Source organism: Cynocephalus volans, chromosome 1 (genome assembly GCF_027409185.1).
Source record: "Cynocephalus volans isolate mCynVol1 chromosome 1, mCynVol1.pri, whole genome shotgun sequence".
Classification (NCBI taxonomy): domain Eukaryota; kingdom Metazoa; phylum Chordata; class Mammalia; order Dermoptera; family Cynocephalidae; genus Cynocephalus; species Cynocephalus volans.
In genome coordinates, this window is record NC_084460.1 from 13,717,455 (window position 1) to 13,736,419 (window position 18,965).

At 37.1% G+C, this 18,965-nt stretch overlaps 1 protein-coding gene across 1 annotated transcript in view; it reads right to left on the reverse strand.

The window, feature by feature from the left end:
* The window catches only part of MACROD2 (mono-ADP ribosylhydrolase 2), a 1,973,048-nt gene that overhangs the window by 1,228,480 nt on the left and 725,603 nt on the right, over nucleotides 1-18,965 (reverse strand). The gene's annotated exons all lie outside the window — the stretch shown is intronic.

The window sequence follows — 18,965 nt, forward strand, 5'->3', positions numbered from 1 at the left end:
TGTGAGTGTGTATCCTAGAAGCACATATAAAAGACTTAGCTGAAGCCATAGACTTCATAGCCCTCCCTAGAGATGTCTTTTATAATCAAAATTTCAGGGTTTTGATTTGTGTCCTCCAAATTAGCCATTCTCTTAAAGATTCAGAATCCAATAATACATTTTTGACTGAAAAAAATACACTTTTACTATTATTGAGCCTGTAGAGAGACTGGACCATCCACTTTATGGGGGTAATATAAAGAAATACTCTCTCTGGTAACACTTTCATAACATTTTAGTCCAATCAGCAAAAATAACTGGCTGTTTTCACACGACAATGGCAGCATTGAATAGATGCACTTGGTTATGCTAAGTGTTCTGCATATCATCTCATTTAATCCTTAGAACAATCGTCTGAGTTAGTCACTATTACTGTCTCCATTTTGCAGATGAGGAAACTGGAACCCAGACCTTAGTAATATTTCCTAAGCACATACAGCTGGTTAGATGAAAACGCCTGGTTTAAACGTAGGTTTCCAGATCTAGAGAGTTCTTAACCTCTAGGCTATATTGCCTCTATATATCTGGAGAGCTCTGTTAGGAATATGAGTATTTTTATTAATTCAAACATTAGTAGCATTATTTTAATGTAGAGCTTAAGATAATACATAACTGAATATTTGTGCTCAGTGTGCACTGCTATAATAAAGTGATAGGTTAAGTTAATTTTCTTTCTCCTTTGGGCTCGTGACTTGTTTGAACAAATAGTTGAGATGAGCTTCTTCTCTATCATGTCTGTATATTTATGATTTGGTTATCCAGTGAAAAGTGAAAATAAGCTTGCTGAGTCTCAGTGCAATACTCCCCGACGCAGGCAGCCAGGGAGTTCACGTCTATCTTTGTGTCTGTGGTGGGTGAGCCTCATAGAAGAAGCAAACTCTTCAGCCCCAGGAGGGCCTTGCACTGAGAGCTACAGAAAATCAAGACGGTGATGTATTTTGTTTTCTAGGAAGGCAGGACCGAGGATAAATGTTCTCTACCCCATGGAAAATGTCACACATTTCAAACAGAGAGGAGTAGACAATTTTATAAAATATGGGATCCTATTCTTTCACCCTTGCCAGCCCCATCAACCTGATCATTAAGGAGAGAAAATGGAGACGGAGAGGGAAAGAGGAAAAGGAAGAAAAGAGAATTAGTGCCTTGGGTCTAAATTTTAGCTCTAAATTTCTGCATCCTACCTTATGAACGCCATATGTAGAATAATATTTATTTATTCACCATATTCCAGGCAAACAGCTTTTTCACTGAAGCACCAAATAAGTTAAAATTAGAACAAGTGCTGAATTGAACGGGGGACGTTGCAATGGCACCCTGCAGTCTCCACGCTGCTTGCTTTCTGCCAACAAGCAGAGATAATCTGTGGTGAACTCTGGAGACAACTGGAGGGACAGTGAGAAAGTCAATTCAGGACGAATAAAGCAGAGCAAACCAGGTCGTGTGCAGTTTGAAAAGAACTGAATGTGGGAAATAAGCTTTTGGGAAAATATTTTACAAAATCAGTACTCACTAAACAGGTTCAAACAAATGATAGACAGAATGTTTCACTCTTTGAGGGGAAAACATTTCCTTAGTTTTTAAACTCATGGAATAAGTAATAATACCCTCTGTTCCTGACATGCTGGAAGTGAGAGGCCACAGGGCTTGCCCTCATTTCACAAAGAAAGTAAAGGCTGCAGCCAAAGCTTTCGTGTTTGAGGGAAACAGGCATTTATTTGTTAAACAAAACCATAAGCTATCAGTTTCACTCAATTAAATTGTTTACCAATTTTTAACAATATGAGATATTTAACCAAAATAAAATGGAGAATTTTAAAAAGTCACCAAATTTAAAAATTTTACTTCAGTCAGGCTAATTCTATACAAGAAAAAGAAGGAAGGAAGGAAGAAAGAAAGAAAACCAAGGCCCCATCTCAGGAAGAAAAAGTAGCAAAAATATTTGAAACAAACATTTGGAATCATCAATATTTGAGTTTTTAACTTCATAAAATCCTGACAACAACTTTAAAATAAAGTTATGGATAAATTTAGAATTAAAGGCATTAGAAAAAAATAAAAAATAAAAATCTTAATTGCTGCTTCCCCATACATCTTTATTCCTAGATTTCTGCCAATTTGGCTAAAATGTTTTGCAAGTGGGACCAGAGAGAGTATTCTTTATATTACCCCCATAAAATGGATAGCCCAGTCTGTAACCTTTGAACTTTCAGGCCCACAAGAGGTCACTAAGAACCACAAGTCTAATGGGAAGTTAATTAAAAGGGAAAGAAATCCAAGAACAGAGAAGAGATGGCTGGCATCCACAAAATCAGTCCTGGGGGTACGGACTCACTAAGACTTAATTATTCATTTAATGAAGATTTACTACACATTGGTACATTCTGCGTTAGTTCCAGGCTAGGCATTAAAAATAAAAATGAATACTTTTTAATTTCGAAAAAAGTGTTCCTGCTTTTTGGCAGTTCATCTTTTGCTTGGCAGGAGGAGGGACATAAAATGTAAAACCATGAATGTAGGTGGGTTGAGGTGGGGGCTAGGGGAGATGTAGGTCAAATGATACAAAGTCGCAGATATGTAAGATGAATAAGTGCCACACACAAAAAATAGATAACTGTGAGAAGATGAACATGTATTTCATAACATCATAATGTATACCTTAAACACATACGATAACGTTTACTGAAGAAAAAAAAAAAAGAGAGAGAGAGAGAGACATGAAAAATCTCCAGTGCCCCTTCCACCGGTGAGGTTACAGCAAAAAGATGGCCATCTAGGAAGTGGGCCCTCACTAGACACCAAATCTGCCTGGTCTTGATCTTGGATTTTCTAGCTTCCACAGATGTGAAAAATAAATGTTCGTTGTCTAAGCCAAAACAAAAAACATGAATATAATCGTATGCAGGCCCGCATTAATTGGTTTAAATGACAAATGTTGCAAGGGTCCAGAGCAGCAATAAGCTTGAGCTCATATAGGCCAGGAAGAAGCTTCTAAGCCTGTGGAATTGGGTTACAGGCAGAAAAACAGGCAGGATTTGAATACATGGATATCTTCAGGTTTCCCCAGAAAGAAGACTCTGAGACAAGAATCTCAGGCAACCTCAGAAAACAATGGCCACAAGTAGAGAAGTGAGACAGGAGAAGGAAAGGGACAACGTACAGTACTGTTATCAAGCTAGTTACCACTGCAAGTAACTGCAGCCTGATCCCCCTTGAGAAATCTGAGGTCCACAGCCTAAGAAGCAAGAAGGCTTCTTGAATTTATACAGTGGGGAAAGGGCATAATAAGCCGAGGGCCCAATAAGAGCAAATGTTCTATGTCTTCGGTGGAAATATAAGAACCTAGTTTAGAAGGATTTACATCCAGCTCTTAAGAGTGGTTGCTCTGGGCAAGGGGTAAGAAGGGGGAAAGGAAGAAATTGGACCGAGGAAAAGAACTTGGTCAGAAGTGACTGGTTCTTTTATTTAAAAGCAAAGAGTGGTAGTAAAAAGGCTAAAATATTAATATTTCTTAAATTCTTGGTGGCTATGCATGAATATTTGTTACTTTTTGTAGTACTTTTCTGAGCTTAAATGTTTTAAGGTTTAAAAAATGCTTTCTAAATAGCATCATTAACTTTCATCAAAAAAAGAAATCTAAGAGAAGCAATATCAACAAAATTAATTCATGTATAAGCAAATCTTCATGTTCATGCCTAGGGATGAAATAAAATCTTGTTTGCAAGTGCAGAACTATGGACAGGGACTGCCTAAGTTTGCATCACTGCTATATCCGTACTAGCCATGGGAACTCAGGCAAGTTATTTACCTCTCTGTGTCTGACATTCATTGCATATACTAGAGATAATAACAGCACCTACCACAGAGGGCTGTTTTAAGGATTACAGTGAAGTAATATTGCACAAGTATCTAGAACAACTCCTGCCACACAGACAGAGCTCAGTGGCATACAGAAGTGATAACATGCTTTCTTAGACTGTCTTAGGCTTCCTTTACAAGGATATTTCTCCTTTCAGTGAATCTACCTTTAATACATTATGATAATTAATTATAAGAAGAGAAGATTGCACTGGCTCTCATCCACAGCACCAAGTCTTGGTTTACACCATAAAATACTAATGAATTGCAACAGCGAAGTTCCCATTCATTCATTTAACTAATAAGTTAAAAACTCATTATAATGTCATTTGCTGTGCAGAGCAATTCAGCACAAGGGATCTCTCTTGAGCCCCAACTAGAAGAATTTAATTACTGGATTACCAAGAGGTCTTTTCAGTCAAGTGGCATCACCTATGAGGAAAACTTGAAAGACAGAGCTATCAAGGAAGTCCCACATCATTTTTTAGAAGTATAGATGTTTGGAGCATGACATGGAGAACACACAAGACCTTAAAAAGCTTTTAATTTAGACTAGTCAAGATAGAATGAAAGTAAGAGAAAGTGGATAATCATGTAAGCCATATATTTAAATTATCAGAAAGTCATAGGTAGAAACTATATACAGAACATATGTAGATACCAATGGCATACAGAAATACTAAAGGCAGAAGGGAAACATGAGTGGTCTGTGGCTAAAGACATCATCATTTGTGTATGTTTTGTTGTGCTCATTGCAAAGGTAACTAAAGACACTGATTCCCACTTACATTTTGTACTTTTTAAAAATCAGTGTTTCAGCTCATTTTCTGTTCATCTTTTAAGGTGTAAGTCTCATGACCAAAAATACTTCATAGAAGGGAAATAAGAAAGACGAGTTGGAGGTCTCAAAGTTTTGCCATGCTACAAAACTTATTTTTATTCATTGGAAAGCCCACTCTGAGGTTTGAGACAGCAGACTTTAGGCTGCTTTCTCCAAAAGGAAGAAAGAGAGATTGCTTTGGTGAGCTGACTTGCTCCTATGGCTCTAACAGTGCCAGCTCCTGTTTGAGAGCTAAATGCATATGTTTGGTGTGTACATTTTGACTGTGTTAAAGCCCAATCAGCATGCATCAAAAAGTACTAACTTTCACAGAGGGAAATGAATTTTACTACTGTAAGCAATTTAGTTCCCCCTTTTTAATGGATTTGGTACAATCTGTGAATAGAATGGTATAACACAAATACACATATCACGGATCCCTCTTTCCCCCGAAGTACTAAGCATAGGTTTTGGCTATCTGGCATATTTATCACAGATAAAATTAAAAACCCAACACCATATAGTTTCACTGCAAATGAACAAGCTTACTTAACTACATACAAACATAATTGAATAGTTGAGTGATATTCAGCTTCACAAATGGAACTTTTGTTTTACCCTATGGTAGATATTCAATTATGGTCTGAAAGGTCCATCATTAGAATTTTTGAAATAGTTCTATAAAACTAAATTTATATATCATGAAGTTTAATGTTATACAGCATCTTGCAAAATATAGCACCTAGGACCTTACAGGAATGGAAGCTAAAAATGAGTTTTCCTCAAACTATAGTGTATGGGTATATATTTCATGCACACACGTGCATGTGCACACACAGACAGAGCATGGGTAAAGCTTATCTCTGAAAGAATACTCATACTACTCTTTTAATATGAGGAGAAGTTAACCCCAAGTTCTAGATTTAAAGTTCTATGGTGAAACTGGTTACCGGTGGAAAAGAAATTATTTTGACATCGGTATAGGAATACATATTATTAGTATAAATGCTTAAGAATATTTCTGCAGAAATATAATTTGTGAGACTGATTGCCTTCCTCGTAATAAAATGCAATTCTATTTCTGTAAAATTAATATTCTCCAACCACTGACTATCATGCCATTTCTCTCTCTGCTTCAGACAACAATTAACTCTGTAGTCTATAAAGGGGGAAATTGCCCAGATTGCTCTGACACAAAATAATAAATAGATTTTTCATGTTGCTGCAAGGTCCCTAGCATCCAATTTGTGAAGAACAAGTTGTAAAGCTTTATTATTTTCCCATAAAGTCTGAACAGTTTGAACACAGAAGAAACACACATCAATATTTCCCTTTTTAAACACATTTACAACATGTAAGTTGTAAGCACTTGGGCTGACCATCTCAATCAAAAAAGTCTGTATAACACATTTCAAATCCATAAAATCACCACTTTATTTTAATGAGGCTTAATAATAAATTGAGCTTGGAAATCATCTCCGAACACAGACTCTATCTATATCAATGGGAAAGGACCTCACTATCAATCCACTGGCTTTTAGTTAGGCAGGTCAAGACGTAGTTCCCAGGTCACTGAAAAGTTTCTTCCTCTCTGTTTTATTTCATACTGATACTGCTACTTAAACAACAGAGTTTTGAAAAATATGAAAAAGATGTGCAGTACACTTAAAACATCCATGGTAGATTTACCAAACATCAAATTATGGGCTTAACCTTCCCATACATTGATTCTGTTTTCCTGGCTTATTTACTAGTTATTTCTAGTAACGATTAGCCAAGTTACTAGAAGATAAACAGAGCATAAAACTAAATGTACTCTTAAGCTAGTTTTTCCCAATAACTCTGTCAATAATTGTAAATAATTAAAGTTTCCTGCACACATACATCTGTTCATTCACAAGTGGTTTTGAACGCATTCCTAGGATATGCAGATATAACAGTAAACAAAGTCCTTGTTTTCATGAAGATTGCATTCTACTGGAAAATAGATACATTCAACAAAAAAATCCTAATAAATACATAAAATAACCTTAGACGGTGATAACGGCTCTGACGTCAACTAAAGCAATCCAAGAGGCTAGAGAGTGATGGGATGACATTTTAGATAAGATGGTCGGTGACCTGCTGAAAAGCAGCTAACTTTGTACAGCGTTCACTCGGAGTCAGACAGTGCTCTGAATGCTACACAGACATTAACTTGTTGGAACCTCAACACCCCTAGGAGGGTGGGGTTTTTCTCATGCCTTTTTCCAGATGGCAAACAGAGGCACAAAGAGGTTAAATAATTTGCCCAAATCCAGAACCTGAGTTTGAGCCCTGAATGTTGGGCTTCAAAGTCCATGTTCTTAAACATTTTAGATGGTGTGGGTATCAATAGGGAGAACATTCCAAACAGAAAGGGCATCCATATAAGGGCAACACCACCAGATCTGTTCATTATAAGAGGCTCCAAATAAAATCACCACAGAAAAGAAAGACCAAAGACTGAGACACTGACAATCTGGATTCTTAGCAAGGTTTCATCTCTTAAATATCTGTGTTGTCTTGGGCAAGTTGCTCAATTCTTTTCAGCTCAACTCAGCTCAATTCCATGAGGGTAAGGTCCCCCGTCTGTTTTATACACCATTCTTTCCCCGAAGATAAGCAAATCACCTGACACTTCTAAGGAGCCTCTCAGTGTCTATTGAATGAATGAAACAGTTACTACTATGTACCCGACAGATTGTTAGATGTATACAGTCTTAAACAACAGGATAAAAATCACGCCTAGTACTTAGTGGGAGAAACTGGTGTCAACTGCTAGAAGAGCAATTTCTAAATTTCTTTCCAACTTTAAAGTGTTGTAATTGAAAGACTCTTACCAAAAGCTCCATTGTCCCCAAATGTATACCCTCAGGGCAGTGATGAATAAAAAGTTGTTAGTTTACCATGATGAACAATAGATAGAAACATCTCACATACAGACTTTAAAATATTGATCCAATATTTCTGAATGGAGTGGTAAGAAAAAAATGAGAATAAGAGAGGAAAAAAGGCTCTGTGATGGTAAATCTCAAAATAGGCATAAATAATAGAATGTTACTTAGAGTGTGGTATTCATGTGTTTAGGGTAATAGGTTTGGTGCCCACGACACCCAGTTAATTTTGTATACGGAGAAACACTGCTATTGCAGACAATGGAGAATTTAAGGAAGGGTTTGAAGTATTGACGCTTACTTGATGTGTAGTTCCCTAAATTTCTCCTCCCGCTCTGTGTATAGCTGTATGGATTGATCTCCCAACTGCAATATTCTATGTACAGAGCCCTGACCCTTCCTGAGGGATACATTTTGATGTGAGGTTTCTCAGTCTTTCACCGTTCTTCTCATCCACCCACCTACTCAGGCAGTAGATATTATTAGGAGGAAGATAAGATAACTTGTTAATTTTAAAGCAATAGATAGGATGTGTCCTGGACACAGGCAGGAGGAAGGCCCAGTCCTGGCAGCCCATGTAGCACAGCAGCTGGCTTTCCTCTGCCTACTACTCCAGGATGCCAGCCAGCAGATTTCCTGGGGAGTCCCTAGTGCTCTCCATCCCAGTTCCATCAATCCACTCCCAAACCCAAACTCTTCCAGACTGCTTTCCCAAACAGCTCCACAAACTGAACAAAATCCCTGAATTCCATATTCACAAAACGTTAACATAGAAGGAATCTGTTCTGGGCATAAGGTGAAGGAAGTACGTGAAAGATGACATGTATATGTGTATGACACACTGTACCAAGTACAGGAGTAACATTAAAGTAGGAACAAAATCACCTGGCCATGGGAGGAAAGACAACAGTTTGGCACCATGTACCATGATATAAGAAAGCAAAAACTGAGTATCTATAAACAGAAGGAATTTCCAAGACAGTCCTTTGCCCTCCACAGACCTTCAAATGGGTAACTGGATGCCAGATACAATACAGATACAATTTGAAGGAGAATTTGCAAAAACGTAGTTAAGGCTGTTTGCTGATCTTCACTAAGCAGAATAAACACAGAGGGGGAATAAATTTTTCTTGAAAATATCACAGGTAGAAAGAGGAAATCTTCAGAAGGCCTTAGGAAATTAGGGATTTCACAAATGGCATGTGATTAGAAATGGAGCAAACTCTACATAGTTCTGAGAAATGAAGGGGCTAATGGGAAACACATCACCTAGTACAGTAAACAGATTCAGAAGGCACCACTGCAAATGTAAATAGGAAGTTACCTCTGCTTCACTCAGCTCACAGCGTTAACACAGATTAGAAAATGAAGGAATACTCCTCCTCAGAGTGAAAACAGTAATTGCTATCAGTAAAAAAGCATGTGAGTAGCAAGTGTAAAGACCAAAAAACTCTTAAGGAATAGCAGGTAAATATTAATACCCAATTGTGTGTTTTGGCTTATGTTTTTTTCTTCCCAACACTTCTTTACTAAGCTGAAATTTTGGTCCTCTTTGACCCTTGCCTATGTACATATGTATGTATGTATATATCTGTCTATCTGTATGTCTGTCTGAGAAGTTTCTATTCTTAGTTTTTCCAACCCAGTATGCTGCTTATGACAGAGGTGTGGTGAAGGGATATGGTTGCATTTTTTGATTTTAAGATCACTGACTAAGGGTAACATTACCCAAAATTCTATTTTACTTTCACCTTCCATTTCAGGCTTGTCCTTCAGCCAGGCATGTCACACACTGAGAAAATGTAACAGATATCAGCAGACATGAGACACTCTGCTAGTGAGCTCCTTACCCTACTTTATAAACTTCATGGCCATAGTTGCTGTATTAGTTACCTGTTGCTGCATAGTGAGTAAGCTCAAACTTAAAATAACATTTATTATCTCACGATTTCTGCAGGTCAGGAATTTGGAGTGGCTTAGCTGGTTGGTTCTGGCTCAGGGTCTTTCATGACGTCGCAGTCAAACTGTCAGCCAGAATAGCAGACATCTGAACGCTTGGTTGAGGCTGGAGAATGTGCTCCCATGCTCACGTATATGGCTGTTGTCTGACTTCAGAAGATCTGCTTTTAAACTCACTCACTTTGCTGCAGGCAGGCTTCAGTTCCTCACTCTATGGGTATCTCCAGAGGATGTCTGAGTTCCCTTATAACACGGTAGATGATTTTTCTCTCCTTAGGGCTGCTCATGACATGGAAAGTAGCTTCACCCAGAGGGAGTGTGTAGTGGGTTGAATGGTGACTCTAAAAAGATAGATCCATGTCCTGATCCCTAAAACCTTTGAACATGAACTAATTTGGAAAAAGAGTCTTTGCAGATATAATTAAGTTAAGGATCTCAGGACCTTGAGATCATCCTGGCTTAGTGTAAACCCTAAATCCAATGTCAAGTGTCCTTCTAAGGGAAAAAAAAGGGGAAAAGACACAGAGAGACACAGGGAAGATGCCATGTGAAGATGGAAGCAAGATTGGAGTTCCGTTCCCATAAGCCAAAAAACACCTGGAACCACCAGAAGCAGAAACTGGAAGAGGAAAGGATGAATTTCCTTGCTGACATCTTGACTTCAGACCTCTGGCCTCCATGAGTGTGAGAGAATAAATTTCTGCTGTTTTAAGCTATCAGACTGTGGTAATTTGTTATGGCACCCCTAAGAAACTAACACAGAGTGGAGAGAGAGAGGGAGAGAGAGAGAGAGAGAATCCAAGATGGAAACTGCAGTCTTTTTTTCTTTTTAACCTAATTTCAGTAATTCTCATTACTTTCACATTTTCTATTCAGTACAAGGAAGTCATTAAGTCCATGCCATGCTCAAGGAGAGAGAAATTAAGCTCTGCCTCTCCACGGGAGGACTATCAAAGAATTTGTGGACATATCTTTAAAAGTGATAAAGTTGCCATGTAGAGCTTCTTGAAATGACTTCTGAAGTGTCCCTTTTCTCTGAGGTAAAGATACTGGAAAGAGGCAGGAGCAAAATGTCTCAGTCTTGAGAACAGTGTAGGATATTTGTTAATTCCTGTATGTAACTTCCATATTTTCTCAGACCAGTTACTGTTGCATCTATCCTAACAGATTACTGTCATTAAGCTTTACTGGTAAAGCTCATGGTACCATAATTGATTGATATGTAACTTATCTAAAATTACTATGAATAACAAGATGCTATACGATATAAGAAATTATTATTTCAAAAGTTTGTTCATGTACATCATCTCACTTAATAGTTGATTAAATTCTCATAATACACCTACAAGAGGGTTAGCATAATCAAAGAGACTATAAGAGGCAGTACATTTTAGCAGAAAGATCACTGTACTGTGAATCAAGACACCCAGGCTCTAGTCTTGTCTTTGCTCCTTACCACATGACCCTGGGAAAAATAAGTAATTTTTCTGAGCTTCGGTTTTCTTATCTGTAAAATTATGAGGTCAGATTGGGTGATCATTAAAATTCCCGTCAGCTCCATCAGCAGCAGCACTACCTTTATTACCTCCAAAAACTAGACTAAAATTATATGTAAGTCAGAATTGAAATAGAATATTTGTAGCAAGGAAGATCAACTGGAAAATTTATGGACTAATCCTCATTTTACACTTTGGGTAATGTGATTTTTTCCCTCATATTCATTGCAATTATCTGAGATTCTTTGCTTTTATGTGAATGTGTTTATTATCTGTCTCTCTCTGCTAGAACTTAAGATCTAAGAGGACAAGGACCTTGGTGTCTTCTTCACTATAGTTGTCTACATTCTAGAAGAGAACTCTAGCTCAGAGTAAGCACTCAGTGCACATGGGTTGAATAAGAAAATGAAATATGCCAAGCATTTTACAAGCAATAATAGAGCCATATATCTCTTTGATGTCTTACAGTATCAAAAAGTAGTTTTACATATATTCCTTAACAGATTCTCCTGAGGTGGATATTACTACCCCCAGATAATCATGTGTGAGGAAATGTTACAATATCCTTGATTCATGGTTTCTTAGATCTTCTACCTTGATGGCTATCATTCTTGACACAGAATCAATCTTTCATTCCATAGTGCAGAGCTTGGTTCCATCAACATTTTCAACTGAAAACACCTCCAATCAAGTCATAAAGTGTCTAATATTTAATCTTTGGGATTAGTGATTAATTGCAAAGATAATTAATACATTTTTAAACTGTTATGTGTTGCCCACTTTTTAATCAAATCATATATGCTAGTAATAGCTCAAGGAGCACCTTAACACAGGGGGAGAAGTCTTCATTTAACTCAGCATTTGCTACTTATTTTAATAAATGTATTCTGCAATCTGTGCACATTAACTGCTGTGGCTCTGAGATTAACTTTTCCTGTTTGCTTGTGCCTGACCTCAAAGCATCCTAAATTACTCAAAGCCATTCTGATGGCTTTAATTTATGAGAACACCTTCAAATATTCATCTTTTAAATCCTGAAAATGATTATGCCTGCACAACAGTGCCTCTCTTTTTAATCTTAGCTGATAACTCTGATTAAACACATCCAAAGGCTGATTACCCCCACTGCGGTTAATGCCAGTGTCGCTACTAACTACTTATTCCACAGCAGGAACTGCCTTCAAGAGCCCATTTACATTATTACCCAGAATTGATTTACACTGTTATTTCCTATTGATCACATAGGAAAAAAAAGGTATAGACAGTGTCCTCTGAAGGCCAGCTAAGATGGCAAATAATACAAGCAAAACACAGCCATTTATTTTACACTCAGCCAGTAACACAGCAATGGAAATACTAGCTGCTTCCAAAATACAGATATTTTTAAAAGACACTATTTCATATTAGAATTGCTTATTTATTTCATCACAAAAACATCTTGGGATGGAATGAATCTATGTTATCACAATGGGTCAAAAAAAGAGAAAATGAGAGAAAATAATCAAGTGTAGGATATACATGTGGCGATGTGGATACGTTAAGCAAATGTTGCCCCCGGTGCTAGAGTATTTGAGCAAAGAGCATGTCTGGTGATGGGATAACAGAAATGCTTAAGGCAGCAGCAGTACTAGCTCTGCAGATTTCTGGAATCATGAAGCCCTATCTTGAGTGTCTTCTGGGTTGGTTTCTTGCAGTGGCAGCTATGACTATGACAAAAGAGAGGAGGAGACAAAGACAGTGCTTTCACTGATTCCTGCAGTAAGTATGTACCAAGAGCAAGGATACCAATGAATGAGACCAATACCACTTCTCTCCCTAAAATATTATTCTGTTTGAGAAGGCAGGTAATAAATAAGTTAAAAAAAACACACAAAACAACAACAACAAAACAAAAAAACCAGATATCATCACTAACTGAAGATTCCACAAAGGAAAAGAACATGTGAGACTGCTTGTCTGTGGCACAAAAGGATGCCTGTGTTGTGTAGCCAAAAGAGTGTAGGGCAAGGAATCAAATGGCAAGGATACTACTCAGGTTCCACCCTTCCTAATGCAATGGTCCCTCACATTTGAGTGTGCATCAGAGTTACTTGGAGAGCTCACTGACTCACAGTTTCTGATTCTGAGGGCCTAGGGTGGGGCATGAGAATTTGCATTTCTAACAAATTCCCAGCTGCTGCTGCTGCTCCAGGAACCACATTTTTTTTTTTTTTTTTTTTTGTCTTTTTCGTGACCGGTACTCAGCCAGTGAGTGCACTGGCCATTCCTATATAGGATCCGAACCCGCGGCGGGAGCGTCGCTGCGCTCCCAGCGCCACACTCTCCCGAATGCGCCACGGGCTTGGCCCAGGAACCACATTTTGAGAACCACTGCTCTGGGTTTTACAATCTTTCTGCCCTTCTCACTTCCACATTCATTATGAGGACTACTAATGAGATAAAATGTACAAAACTGCTTAATACAAATGAAAAGGGTGGTAATTATGGAGAAATAGGTTCAAACAGAAAATAAACTCCTAAAGCACAAAAGGAAAATGAGCCAATCAGAGTTGATTTTAGGAAGAACAATCCCCTCTTTCTCATCAGGAAAGAAGACGATCTTATGATCTTCAAAAGCTGTTTTTCTCTTTATGTAATATAAGTCAGTTAATTATAGAAGGGGCTCATGAGGGCCCTCAGGTCTGCATCAAAGCCTGGCAGAGTCATACTCTTAGCAGCATGCCCACTCCACTACTTTCACAATCAGACACCTGCTGGGAGAGCCCACGATGGCCGAAAGCAGGTCGCCCTTTGCAGAGAACTAACTCAGAATCATCTTATGAGTTACCTACTCTAGAAACTGAATTTCCTCAGTACTGTGGGCTCCTTTCAGCACGTTAGCTAACACCACTGTAGGAAGCAAGGGATAAAGATTTATTGCCTAATGCTCTGGGGGTTTAAACTAACTCTCCCTTCAGAGACTTGACTTATTCACTTCCCAGTTCTGGTCCTATTGAGAAAAATGACCATTTTTTTTCCAGGCATTTTTTTAAAAGTGGTCTTATTATTTGAAAGATTCGAAAGGTTTCAGATCATCTTCCAAAGGTAATGTTCTTTTGAGGCAACAGAAGCAAGGACTGTCCCAAGAAATAGATGGTAGGCTTTTCTTTTTTACTTTTTTTAAATTGTAGTAAAATATATAAGATTTGTTTTTAAAACTATTTTTAAATACACAATCTCGTTTGTTGTGGCTCTAAGTGGTAGGTATTTCAGTCTCACTTTTGTCAATTGTGATCTAAGTCACATACATTTAATAAAATTCAATAAATATTTAATGTCTTTGAAACCCCTCTTCCTCCTTTATTAAAAGTGGGGATTGCCATAGACCAGGAGTTGGAAAACTTTTTCTGTAAAGGGCCAGATGTTAAATGTTTCAGGCTATGTGGCCATACAATATCTGTAACAACTACTCAGACCTGGCCAGCACCTGCCACAGGCTTTCTCCCTAGCTCAAGGATCTCTGGCCACTGCCATGCCTTTAATATGGATTTAGTTTGTTATTGAGAGCAACAGATTTAACCTCTGTGTACCTGAATTTCTATTTGTGTTGGAAAAAAGTATCGTTACTTGTCATGTCACTTCCTCACAGGAATTTCAAAAGGACTGATGAGCTAGTGTTTCAAAGTACTATGATTTCTTGATGAAGGGCACAAGAGAAGTACTAATTACTATCAACAGTACCTTTTAAGCTACTATCATCTGATTATTTTTGCACCTGGGAATAGAATAAGGATTCTGATTCATGCCACTTATTTAAACATATTATGCTGGTCTCTCACCCTAGAGTTTCTCATCCAATGATTAATGAAAAACTGAGTTGGATGCTAATATTACCCGTTGATGCCTTCCAAAGATTAAATAGAAGGAATAAAAGAAACAGATTTCAGCATTTTATATACACAGATTTATTACTTTTATCCTTTTATGTTTGATGATTATTCAGCCCTAACGCCTAAAAGTGGCTAAAGAAATAGAATAGACACGGGATCTATGCTGAAAAATCACCAAATAAAGTTGATATGTTTTCTTTATTTTTATTTTTTCCTCTTTAGGAAAAGCTCCATTAAGAGTAAATTTCTTAGGGACTTCGGAATTAAATATATGTTAAAACACGATTTAAAAAAACACAATGGATAATTGACACTAATTTCATAGTATCTTAGAAATATCAGTATAACTTTTCTTTTAATCCCACCCACCGCCATTTATTAACCAGTTTGCCACACTTAACCATTAATTCATTTGATACGCGTTTCTCTAGTACCCATTATATACAAAGGACTCTGTTAGAAAGATTGCATATATGACAACAAAAAATACAAACACATTAAAAGTGCCCTCAGAGTGTTAACATGCAGTATTCTGATGTTTGAAGGAAAAAGAAGTCACTTTTAGCTGAGGTGATAAGAGAAGACTTGTTTCCTGGCAGAAGTGATATGTGAGCAGAGTCTGGAAAAATTAAGTTTTATTCATTCATTCAGGAAATATCTTTTGAGCCCCTGTTATGTGGCAAACATATAACCTGTATGGATATAGTAATAAATTTAAAACACACTAAGAAAAAGTCTCTGCCCTTCTACTGGTAGAAGACATACAATAAACAAAAGAAATAAATAAATGATATAGTATATTTAAAGATTAAATGCTACAGATAAGCAATTATAAATAAAGCAGAGAAGCAATTATGAATAAGATGGTTAAGGCAACACCAGAGGTTACATTTGAACAAGATTCAAGTAGGTAAGAGAAGCAAGTCATGTAGGTGTCTAGAGGAGCAGAATTCCAGGCAGAGGGAACGTCAACGCAAACACGCTGAGGATCAGCAGAGCAGCCTGTGTGAGCAAGGGAAAGTGTAGAAGGAGGTAATGTCAAAGAGGCAAATGTCACCTCCTATAGAGTCTCGGAGACAGTATAAGGACCCTGGATTTAGGTATATTAATCTACGAGGACTGCATCAAATAGTTTGCAGGAGGGAAAGTATTAGAAGTAGAGGCAACAGTTAAAAAATTATTTTCCAGCCGTAAAGGTCCTAAAACAATTCATTCATTTGATCCTTCATGCATTCACATGAATTCAGCACGTATTTAGGAGACACTGCTAGATAATGACACAAGAACTTTATTGAGATGGACAAACCTCACGAAGCTGGTGGGTTGATGATAGCTTGAATAGAAACTTCCCATTTGTCAACAACCTTCTAAAAATCTCTAGAAATCTAAATGTTCTTATGAATCACCAAAATATCTTATAGTGTAGAAGAGAAGATTCCCCAAAGACCCAATTATATAAACAGTCCTTTGTTTACTTCTTAAGTCATTTCCTTAGCAATATTGGCCAATATTCTGTCCACTCTTAAGATTTTTTTCAAAAAGAATGATTGAAAATATTCTTACAGAAAAAAATCATCATTCAAAACATCAAAGCAGTGAAGAATAAACTAAATATATTGGGCTTATCATTCCACCAATCATGATGAGTCACAGAACACAGACTACAAGTATAATGAATTCAAATACAACCATTTATGGAAAGATTAATTGAGCAAGCATAAAAGAAGCAAAGACCAGTCCAAAATTACCAAGTTTCTCTGTAACCCAATAGCATTTTCCAAACAAATTGCTGATGCATGAAGAAATTATCACTGTGGCTGGATGCCTGGCTTTAGTACCCCCATAATGATAAACCTGCTATCCCAGAGGACAGATAGAAACTAGTCCCTACTGTCAAACTGTCATGGAATTATTAAATATGGAAGGGAAAAATGACCCAAACAGTATGTAATGAGCTCCCTTTTCATTCTCTCACTACAAAAGCACATCTGTGGATTGTTAATGACTCTGAAATGGATGAACCAAATTGATGAGAAAGAAAAACATTTCCCAGGGATAGGAAAAGGGAAAATGAACACATACACAGTGTTCATAAAACATAATTTAAAATATAAGGGCTTGTGAAAGTACTGTGAAATACTATAAAGTGGCATATCAATGTAAGCTATTATTACTCATTTTTGTACTGTTTTCCTTTATGTTTTTAACATAAATTGTTAATCTTTTAAATTACATAGAAATACCAACACCTATTCACAACTATTCCACGTTTGCAATATTTATGAGATGGCACTGCCATACCTGTCTGGTAATTTCTATTCTATTGGGTGATTTTTTTCACTAGACATGCTCTGTGGGCTGCATGCAGTGACTTGTGTAAGTGTCAGGCTCTCAGTATCTCAGCTCACCTGGATTCTGTACTGACACTTTCCATGTCTAGAGTCTTTGGCCCACAAAGACCCAGTTGCCCCAGGACACCCGTGAAAGCCACACCTTAACTCAAAGGTGTGAGTCAAGCATAAGAATTCCTCAAGCACAGGGAATGGCTTATTGATTTTTGTACCTCAGTGTCTGGTATTAAGAAAATCTTCAATAACCCCAAATTAAGATAAATGACATCCAAAGGAAGCAGAATAACTCATTCAGAAGGATGACAAACAGGAGCAAGCACATTAAAAAAAATTGTCATGGTGTCAACCCATACACCAAAGCCACCATTTTATTTGGACATATTTAGTGATTCTGAGTTTATCTTTCTTCAGCTAGCTCAGAGTTGAAGAATTTTTGATTTGTGTCTTAATAAAAACAAAGTAGTGAATCAATAAAAGTCCAGGCCTATTCATTGGTCTAAGAACAGACACAAGTCTGAAAATAGCCAATAATCTGCTTGTTCTTAGGGTGGTAGAAGTTAGCTAGATCACAGAGGCAGCAAGGTGTTAGAAAGAAAAAGGACCAACATTTGTAAACATAGAGCTATATAATCCTGGAGAGGGAAATCGCCTTTAATACTCAGATCATGAGCTCTGTGTCAGAGGGAGAACCATTCTGAACACCATTGTAAATAAGGGGCTTTCTTTGACATAAATATATATTCCAAGTAGGAAAGAGGAGTTATTGGCACATAATTTGACTTTTCATGCTAAGTAAAAAAAAAAAAAAAAAAAAAAAACCCACTAACAAAGAAAGAAAAATGAGAAGTCATTAAAGGAAAAATTAAGCAGTATATTGTTGATATACTTTCACTAGCAACCCACTGTGAGTAATAAGGTAGTATTATAATGTTTATAAAGCAAAATGTCATTTTAACCTATTACTGTTTACTATAAATCCTCAAATTTAAACATATTTTAAAATTAACCTTTAGAATACAGTATAACACACTGTTTCTTCATTCACACATATCCACAGGAAATTCATTCTTATACAGTCTGTCTATACATAACCCAAATAGTGTCCTATAGATTGTGTTATAATTCTTTTGCTCATGTTTTCTCTGCTGCTTAAAAAATACCCCAAACCAGCTTTACTTCTACATAAAATTCATGAACAGATCTAGGTAGCATCATAAGAAGCAGGTGAATGGGATAATCAATAAATTGGTGTCTCAATTTCCAGGTCAATGCACACATAAATGTGCAATTAAACCCTCTACCTCTATCCCCAGACCCTGAAGGTTATGTGATTAAAAAAAAAGCTATGCCTTTAACCAGTTTTTCTCTTAGTATTTTTATTCCACACCACCTCATCCAGTTCGCTAAATGACTAAGCAACAAGGTCAATCAAATGCAATATTTCTTTCTATTCAAATATGATGGAAATTTTGACCATTCCCCATTCAAAGAGCAAATACATTCACACACTGACAACCACATTCCATTGGCTTTTCCTGAAAGCAAAGTGTGACAGATGCCTTGGCTGTAATTGCCAATCAGCCTTTACATGGCAGCTGAAAACACAATACATCACTTTGATCTCCTTTGCTCTAAACACATCCACAATCAAGAAACCTGAA